Source organism: Hydra viridissima, unplaced genomic scaffold, assembly GCF_058129835.1.
Source record: "Hydra viridissima isolate aposymbiotic clone 2 unplaced genomic scaffold, HvirCarnegie_v1 scaffold_2, whole genome shotgun sequence".
Classification (NCBI taxonomy): domain Eukaryota; kingdom Metazoa; phylum Cnidaria; class Hydrozoa; order Anthoathecata; family Hydridae; genus Hydra; species Hydra viridissima.
Genome location: NW_028324301.1, coordinates 10,775,190 through 10,783,376, shown reverse-complemented (window position 1 = coordinate 10,783,376; position 8,187 = coordinate 10,775,190). Strand labels below are relative to the sequence as shown.

Below are 8,187 nucleotides of genomic sequence, written 5' to 3'. Positions count from 1 at the left end.
TTTTTGTCACCCACCTTCCCAAAAGGTAAATTACAAATTTTTTAAACCCTCTTCGCTCCCCTAAACACAAATATCCAATATTTAGCTGGCAATTAAGCTGTACTTTATTAGTTGATTTGAATATATTAGTTTTATTTAAGCTGTATTATTTTATTAAGTACACTTCCACGTTATATATATATATATATATACCATGGCGATACTTATTACAGGTCTTCCCGTCGGGAATCCGTATTTTTGACTGGAGGCGGACAATGTTACGGTGTCACGTTAAATAAGTAGCCCCACTGATCTCAAAATATAACATATATTTTGAGATCAGTAAAGTAGCCCGTTAAAAAAGTCACCCTGATGTAAGGATGAAATATTAAAAATCAGAGCGAAAAATATTAAAAATCAGAGCTTAAGGATGAAACATTAAAAGTCAGAGCAAAAAACAATATCTCTCTGATGTAAGGATGAAATATTAAAAATCAGAGCGTAAATCTTTTTTGAAGTATGCAAAAAAGTTCAAACTATGTGGTATGTAAACATTTCATTATAATTTGTTGAATAAAAAGTTATTACCATTGAATTAAATCTAACTTTTTATATACTTTAGATGGTAAATTATATTATGTAACTGCATTAAAAAAGTTAAAAGTTCCTATAAACGACTGTGAAAAAATGATAGCGTTTAAAGATGTCCATGATTCTAATCATGGAGCTCATGTTGGTCTCAACAACGCTAGAGCAAAGCTAAAAAGTTCTTTTTATTGGCTAGGTATTATCACAACATTACGTATTTTATTCATGTTTGAGTTTTTTTTTTATGTTAAATTTAAGTTTTAAGGATGGTTAATGATATTAACAAATGGGTAAAAGAATGTGACAAGTGCCAATGTATGGAGAAAATAAAAACTGTTGCTCCGGAATTAAAACCTATTAAGGTTAATGGACTGTGGAATATTTTGGATATAGATCTAATTGGACCTCTTACACTTACAAAACTTGGAAACAAATACATTTTAACTATAACTGATCTTTGGAGTAAATATATTGAAGCTTTTGCAATTCCTGAAAAGTCAGCGTTTTATGTTTCAAAGTGCCTTACTACTTTATTTTATCGATTTGGTCCTCCAAAGAAAATTCTTTCTGGTCAAGGCACAGAATTTGTAAATAGTTTGAATGAACTTTTGTTCTTTTCATTTCAAATCAAACACTTGATAACCTCTGCTTACCACCCTCAAACTAATGGGCAAGATGAAAGAATAAATCAGACAATTAAGAAACCCCTTTCTAAATTATCCAATGAAACCCAAGACAATCGGGATGAATTGTTAGAAGCTGTTTTATTTGGTCTATGTACATGTGTGCAAAATTCAATAAAATTCACACCCTTTTTTTTAATGTTCGGCAGAGAAGCAAACTTGTTTTCAACTTTGTCGCTAAATAATACTGAATTAGATACTAATGAAAATAATAATTTTGAATATAAGGCATCCAATGAGCAAGTTCAAGAAAAAATGGATTCTTATAGTAAAGTTGTTGCAGAAGTAAATAACAATATTATTCAGACCCAGACTAAAATGAAAAAATATTATGCTTTTAAACAACTGAAAAGATGCAAGTCATTTTCATTTAAAATAGGGGACCAAGTTTTAGTAAGAAATTACAGAAAAATTGGTTGCAAAGGAAGTTGGATGGAGCATGATTGGCTGGGACCTGGAATCATTTCAGAAAAAAAACAAACTGGTGCTATTTTAACTGTTAATGGTAAAGTTTGGAAAAAATCTGTTGCTTTATCTAACATCAAGCCTTATTTATCAGACAAACAAGCATTGTCCACCCAATTGATTTTAAAAGAGCATGATTATTGTCTTATAATGACTAAACAATTAATTGAAAAAGATGATTTAAAAGTAATTTTAAAAAAATCCAGCAAGAGAAAGCATCCAACTTTTCTAACTGACACAAGTATATCTAAATCCAAAAGATTAGTTTGTCCTGCAATTCTGTAGATAATAATTTTTATTCAACATTATCAGCACAGTCAGTCAAGCTGTGCGTAGATGTTTTAAAACATCTATCTTGTTGGCTTAATGATACTTTAATTGATATTGCACAAAGCTTTCTTTCACACCAGTTTCCTAAAGTAGGTGGATTTCAAAGTTCTTGGATTTTTAATTCAAAAAACTTTGGTGGTTATACTATTTCTGGAAAGCTTGTTCAGACACTTATTGTTAGAAATTTGCATTGGGTTCTAATAAGTAATTTAACATCTGAAAATGGTTCTAATTCTGTTCAGTATTATGACTCACTGTTTACTGGATTTAATAAAGGCACTGTTCCATTACTGGTACATAGAGTTGTACAATTGTTGTTAATAAATGAATGTATTTTTTCTTTGAATGTGGAGGTCATAAGATGTCAAAAGCAAGACAATGGAAATGATTGTGGGCTTTATGCTATTGCAAATGCTACTGCTTTATGCAATGGTTTTGATTCAAGTTTAATTATCTGGGATAAAAATAGTATGAGGTCTCATTTCCTGCAGTGTATTGAGAGAAAAAAAATGGAGATGCTTCCTTACATTTCTTTATCATATGGTAAAAAAGTATGCTCATTATCATTTCAATGTGATGATTTCTGTCACTGTACAATAAAATAATATTGATGTAGTGTCTCTTTAGATTATAAAATAGTAAAAATATTTGAGTGTATATTTGCATTAGACTGACCTAATCATGTGATAATAGCAGAATTAGTAATTTTAGAAACTTTGTGTAATAATAATTTTTTGAAAACCTTAATAAAAGTTAGATATTTGATTTATTAATTTTTGTTTTGTGAGAATAATGACTTGAAATCTTTTTGTTAAATACATAAAAATATTTTCTGAACAAAAACTTATTTTAAACAAAAACTAATTTTAAGTGTCTTTGATTGATTTGGTTTTAGATTAGAGTTATAAGTAGTAGAGATACAACAAGTAGAGTTACAAGAAGTAGTTATAAGTTAGAGTTAGAACTAGAGTTACAAGTAGTAAAGATGGAACTAGACTAGAGTTTACTCAGTTTTATATTAGAGTTTATTGTAGAGTTTTTTAAATTAGATTTATTATGATAATTTAACTATTTTAAAAAAAATTGTTACTGTAGTTTAAATTCTAGTTGTATCATCATTCTGACTATTAAGTAAAAGTTATAATTAAAAAATTATTATTTTTCTTATATTTCACTTTAGATTGCCTGATTACATTTCAGGTTACAAGTACTTTTTTAAATTCAAACATTGTCTTTTTTGTTTGTTTCATCTGTCAATTTATTGTAATTATCTAGTAAATAATTTTAATTATAATAAGAATGAAAACTTTCTTTTTTTTTTTTTTTTTTGAGTTTTAGGTAGGACAACTTAAGCTTTTATGGCTAGAAGTAATTAAAGAAAAAGATTCCATCGCTTATGTTAAAAGTATATTTGATAGGTAAACCTCGATCCTTGGTGTTTATTTGAGAAGGCAAACAACCGACAGTCTATTTAAATGGACACAAGTCACAAGTTTAATAACAATACAAAGTTGAATGTAAATTTATTTTGGAAAATAAAATTTTAACAATTTAATATGTTATAATGTCTTTTTTTACATTTCTCATTTTGTTTCCAAGTAATTGTAATCTTCTACATGTTTTAATCGCTTTCACATTATCCCATGTAAGCGTGTTTGGACGGTTTAATTTGGATAATGCTGGTTTTTAATTGTAACTTTATGGAAGGTTTAAGATCATATTTAGATCAAAACCTAGAACTCGTTAAATTTCAAACCATTAACTCGTTTTCCAGATCAGAAATAGATTCCTAGGTTTATTAAGTGTAATAGACTTTTAACTTTTTACACTTATATGAAAATTTTCATCAGCAGAAAATTTATAGATTAAGCTGCTTTTTTAAAAAATTTTTTAATTAAAATGACTCTTAGAAATACTATTACATTAAGAGATAATATTACTTATCCAGGAGGCACCGTGTGGGGTGGGCACCAGATATCAAAATATAAACATATTATAACATTTATATCACAATCTATAAACATAAGACACAATGCAATATAAGATCGTTCATCAAGGGCTGTGCGGCGCTCCTAATTTAGGAATTTTTATTTATCATATTGTTAGGGGAGAATGGGGTGAGATGGGACTTGGCAATATCTCAGTGAAAAATTTAATAAAGCAAAAGTTTTTTATGTCATAAGTTTGCAATAGCTTCTTCATATTATTGTGTTTTTTAAGTTTCAGAAGTATTTATTTTTCGGATTATTTGCGAATATGTAAAAATCTAACAATTTTCCTGGATTTTGAAGACATCATTAATATTTAATATTTATGTGTTGTTTGCATATATTTTTATGTTTATGGTTTTTATTTATTTACTATTGTTTTATTTAACTACTGAAGAAATATGATTAGCATATGGCTACGAGAACTATATAAAATAAAGGTTTTCTCACACCTACTTGTGATGGGGTGACTTGGGACAGGAGAATTAGGGTGAAATGGGACACTGTTCAATTTTATTATTTTTTTAATTTACTGTACTTTAACTTTTATAATCAATATTTTTGTAAAAAAGCAAGTGAGCAGAAAATTATGTTTATGTTTATGATAAGATTTCAATGTTTACTTTATAGTAAACACAGGTCAGAAATTTAAGGTTTAAGTTTACTATCCGAGTACCCCAAAAATGTTAACAAATATAGTAAGTGGAGCATCTGGACACTTCATTTTCATATTTAGAAAAATCTGGGAGGTATCACATTTTTAGAAAATTGACATAGAAAATCTGCTAAAAAGTCATTATTTTTGTACTTAAAAAAACTAAATATATTGACGGAACAGTAAAATTAACATAAAATAACTTTATATTCCAAGTTTTTATGCTCCTAAATTTTGTATTTACACATCAACTTCATTAGACAGCTCTTAGATATATCTAAGTTGGTGAAAAAGGTTTAGATATGCCTGAGTTATATTAGGAACATAGTATGCTTAGTAAAGTAGAACATATTGATAGTATATAAATAATTATTATTAATATTAGGAACATAGTATTAGAACATATTAAATATTAGGAACATAGTATGCTTAGTAAAGTAGAACATATTGATAGTATATAAATAATTTATTAGTATTGTAATATAGTAAAGTATTAGTATTGTATGTCTAATAACCTAATATATATAAATAATAATAATATAATAAATAATAAATAAAATATTTCAAAAACTGTTTGTACTAATATATTTATAATGTCTTTTTGAATAAATATACAAATTTTTTTAACTAAAGATTTCAATAATGTTTATGTTTTCATGTACAATTAATGTTCAATAACTTATAAATTATTTGAATTGAACACTTCAGCAATTCTTTTGCTTCTTTCCTTATGTTTGTTGCTGTACTGCGAGACTCCAAACCTGTTTATTACACTTTTCATCTTGGAATGGCAAGATTCAGATGTCTGCTCATTAAACTGCCCAAGGGAAAGGCCACTCAAATCAACATATGTTTCCAGATGTGCTGTTACAGCATGTACTTTCCAAGTAACCGTGAACTGTTTACCTAAAAACTAAAAAAGCTTACTATAAATATGTTTATCAATAACTTGGTTTTAAATACAAAGGGTAAAGAAAACAGCAATTACCTCTCTGCAATAGTCTTGCGCATCCTTATAGCTTTGTGTAAAACTTTCAATTAAAATTGAATAGTTTGGGTCAAGTTTATAGCCAAGGACACCATGAACAACCTTATTAAATTTTCTCATTGTTTCTAAGAGAGGATACAGTTCAACAGGCATTATCAACTCAAGTTTGTCGCAACTTTTAAGTATCTCTCTACACGTGTTTCCTTCAAATGTTCCTCCATGGTAACCTTTTCGAAGGCATCCAATGCTCTTGACCCAATCTATAAATCCAGGCCAAAGTTGCATTATAAATGCTGCCACATGGTTAACAAATCCCATCAGAAGGTGAAGTTCTGGTAATGGAATCTCTCTTATTATACTTAGGGATTTGTCTTCTATCTTAAGCAGACAAGGATTAATGACATTCTAAATATATGGAAATAAATTTTTTTTATCCTATTTAAAATGATAAAATGGTAATGGATGATAAATTTCGATAATATTTACAATATATTTATTCATTTATACCTTATATTCTTTCATTCTTTTCACCGGAGATCCTGCAGATGAATATAGTTCATAGTAATTATTCAAAGATTGAAATGTTCTTAACTCTCCAGCAAATAATTCTGAAGAACCTTCACACCATGCGCAAGCATACTTTCCTCCATGAGCCTAAAATTTTATATTATAACTCAATTTATAAATATATTGTAGGGTAAAAAAAACCTTTTCCTAATATAGTTTTTACCATGATATGTCTTATTATCTTAAAATTATTTAAAACAAACACACTGAAATTCCTAGCAATATGTTGATTAACTTCATGTCAGAAGCCAATGAGTACTTGCATTCATGCAACTTTAATCTTTCCACAATCATTGTCATGTTAGAATGATTCTCACTTACCCTTTCACAATAAGCTAAAACAAGTGACGTATTTGCTCCTGAGTATGATCCTAAGGAGCTGCTATCTTCTGTCCTGTCCTTGGTTGGATCAAACAGATTTACTATAACTTTCAGTGATCCTCCACCTATAATATATATATATATATATATATATATATATATATATATATATATATATATATATATATATATATATATATATATGTACTTACACACATACATATTTGTATATAAATATGTACAAATAATGTTTTTTAAAACAAGTTTCCAAAAAGACGATAATTAAAATATCATAAGTAATATAAATTAAATAAATTAAATATAAATACCTGAATCTATTCCAACCTTTACAAATGTGTTTTGTGGAACCTGCCCTCGATATTTCATTACAAAATCCAGAAATGCTGTAATATCTTCAATATATACCAAGTGTCTCTTTACTGTAGCATAGTCATTATCATTTTCTTTTTCTTGAAAGTCTAATAATTCAGTGACATAAAAGTTGGAAAGTAGTTTACTTTTTTCATCCAGGGCTTTCTCCATGTTTGACTCAAACTTTACACCACTTCTCCTCAAAGTTTTTAACATTTCATTTGACTTCAATTGACTAAGTCCTAAGGTATTTACCAAAACTTCTACTTCATTATAAGGAATCTTTCTCTGGTCACTTTCCCGAGTACCAAGTGTAATATGAATACTTTTACCTCCTTAATATAATATAAACTGTTATTTTAAGAACGTACATAACAGCTATTTTTATTTAACAATATTTTACCTGTTCTGAGAATGGCTTGAGCTCCTAGACTTTGCCCTTGATCAGAATAAATTTCTTTAAGAAGGGAAGAAGCTACTTGTTCTTTTACTTTTTTAGAAATTTTAGAAATACTCTTAGAAAGATTTGTGCTACTCTTTAAAGGGGAACATTTGTGGGGTTTACCTTTAGCAATTTCACATAAACATATTTGGCAAAGTTTCAGTGTTGCTCTAGTTCCCTTTTTCATACTTTTATTTAATAATCTATTTCTTCCTTGACTGCATATACTGCATAATACTGAGCAATCTCTAGAGGTTTGCAAGCTAGACAAATCAGAATTTTTCCATTTTAAAGAAACTGTGTCTGCAATAGTTTTACCAGCCTTACAGAGATACAAGTTTTTCTTGCAACCTGGGTATAATCCTGTAGGGTAGGCAAATACTTTAAGTGAAAACTCAGGCTTACAGAAAACTTGAACCAGACCTTCCAAATTTTTATTAACTGCATTTGTTGTTCTTTTCAAGGCAGCAACAGCAAATGATCTTTTGAAAAAGTACATGATTTCTTTTAAAATGGTATTCTCTCTTCTCCTTAGAGAGCAGAGGAGCCATAGATTCTATATATTAGGTATCTATAATAAAGTAAAAATAAAAATGCGTAGTCAAAAAGAAATATATTTAATAAAAAATGTTTTTTTGACCAACTTTGTGTATTCTAATAATGTTTATGTATAAATATTAAATTAAAGACCTTGAAAAGTTGGTATATGAACATTTTTTAAAATAAACTTCAACTTTCTGTCAGTATATTTAGTTTTTTTAAGTACGAAAATAATGACTTTTTAGCAGATTTTCTATGTCAATTTTCTA

General features: G+C 28.1%; 1 pseudogene across 1 annotated transcript; it reads right to left on the bottom strand.

Annotated features, from left to right (window-relative positions):
• Positions 1–5,290: 5,290 nt before the first annotated feature.
• Positions 5,291–8,134, bottom strand: LOC149891879 (uncharacterized; annotated as a pseudogene). The gene is made up of 6 exons (XR_016450091.1): positions 7,340–8,134; positions 6,894–7,271; positions 6,565–6,689; positions 6,184–6,330; positions 5,677–6,081; positions 5,291–5,601 (listed from the first exon to the last, which is right to left on the bottom strand). The product of XR_016450091.1 is annotated as an uncharacterized LOC149891879 (transcript).
• Between the last annotated feature and the right edge of the window lie 53 nt (positions 8,135–8,187).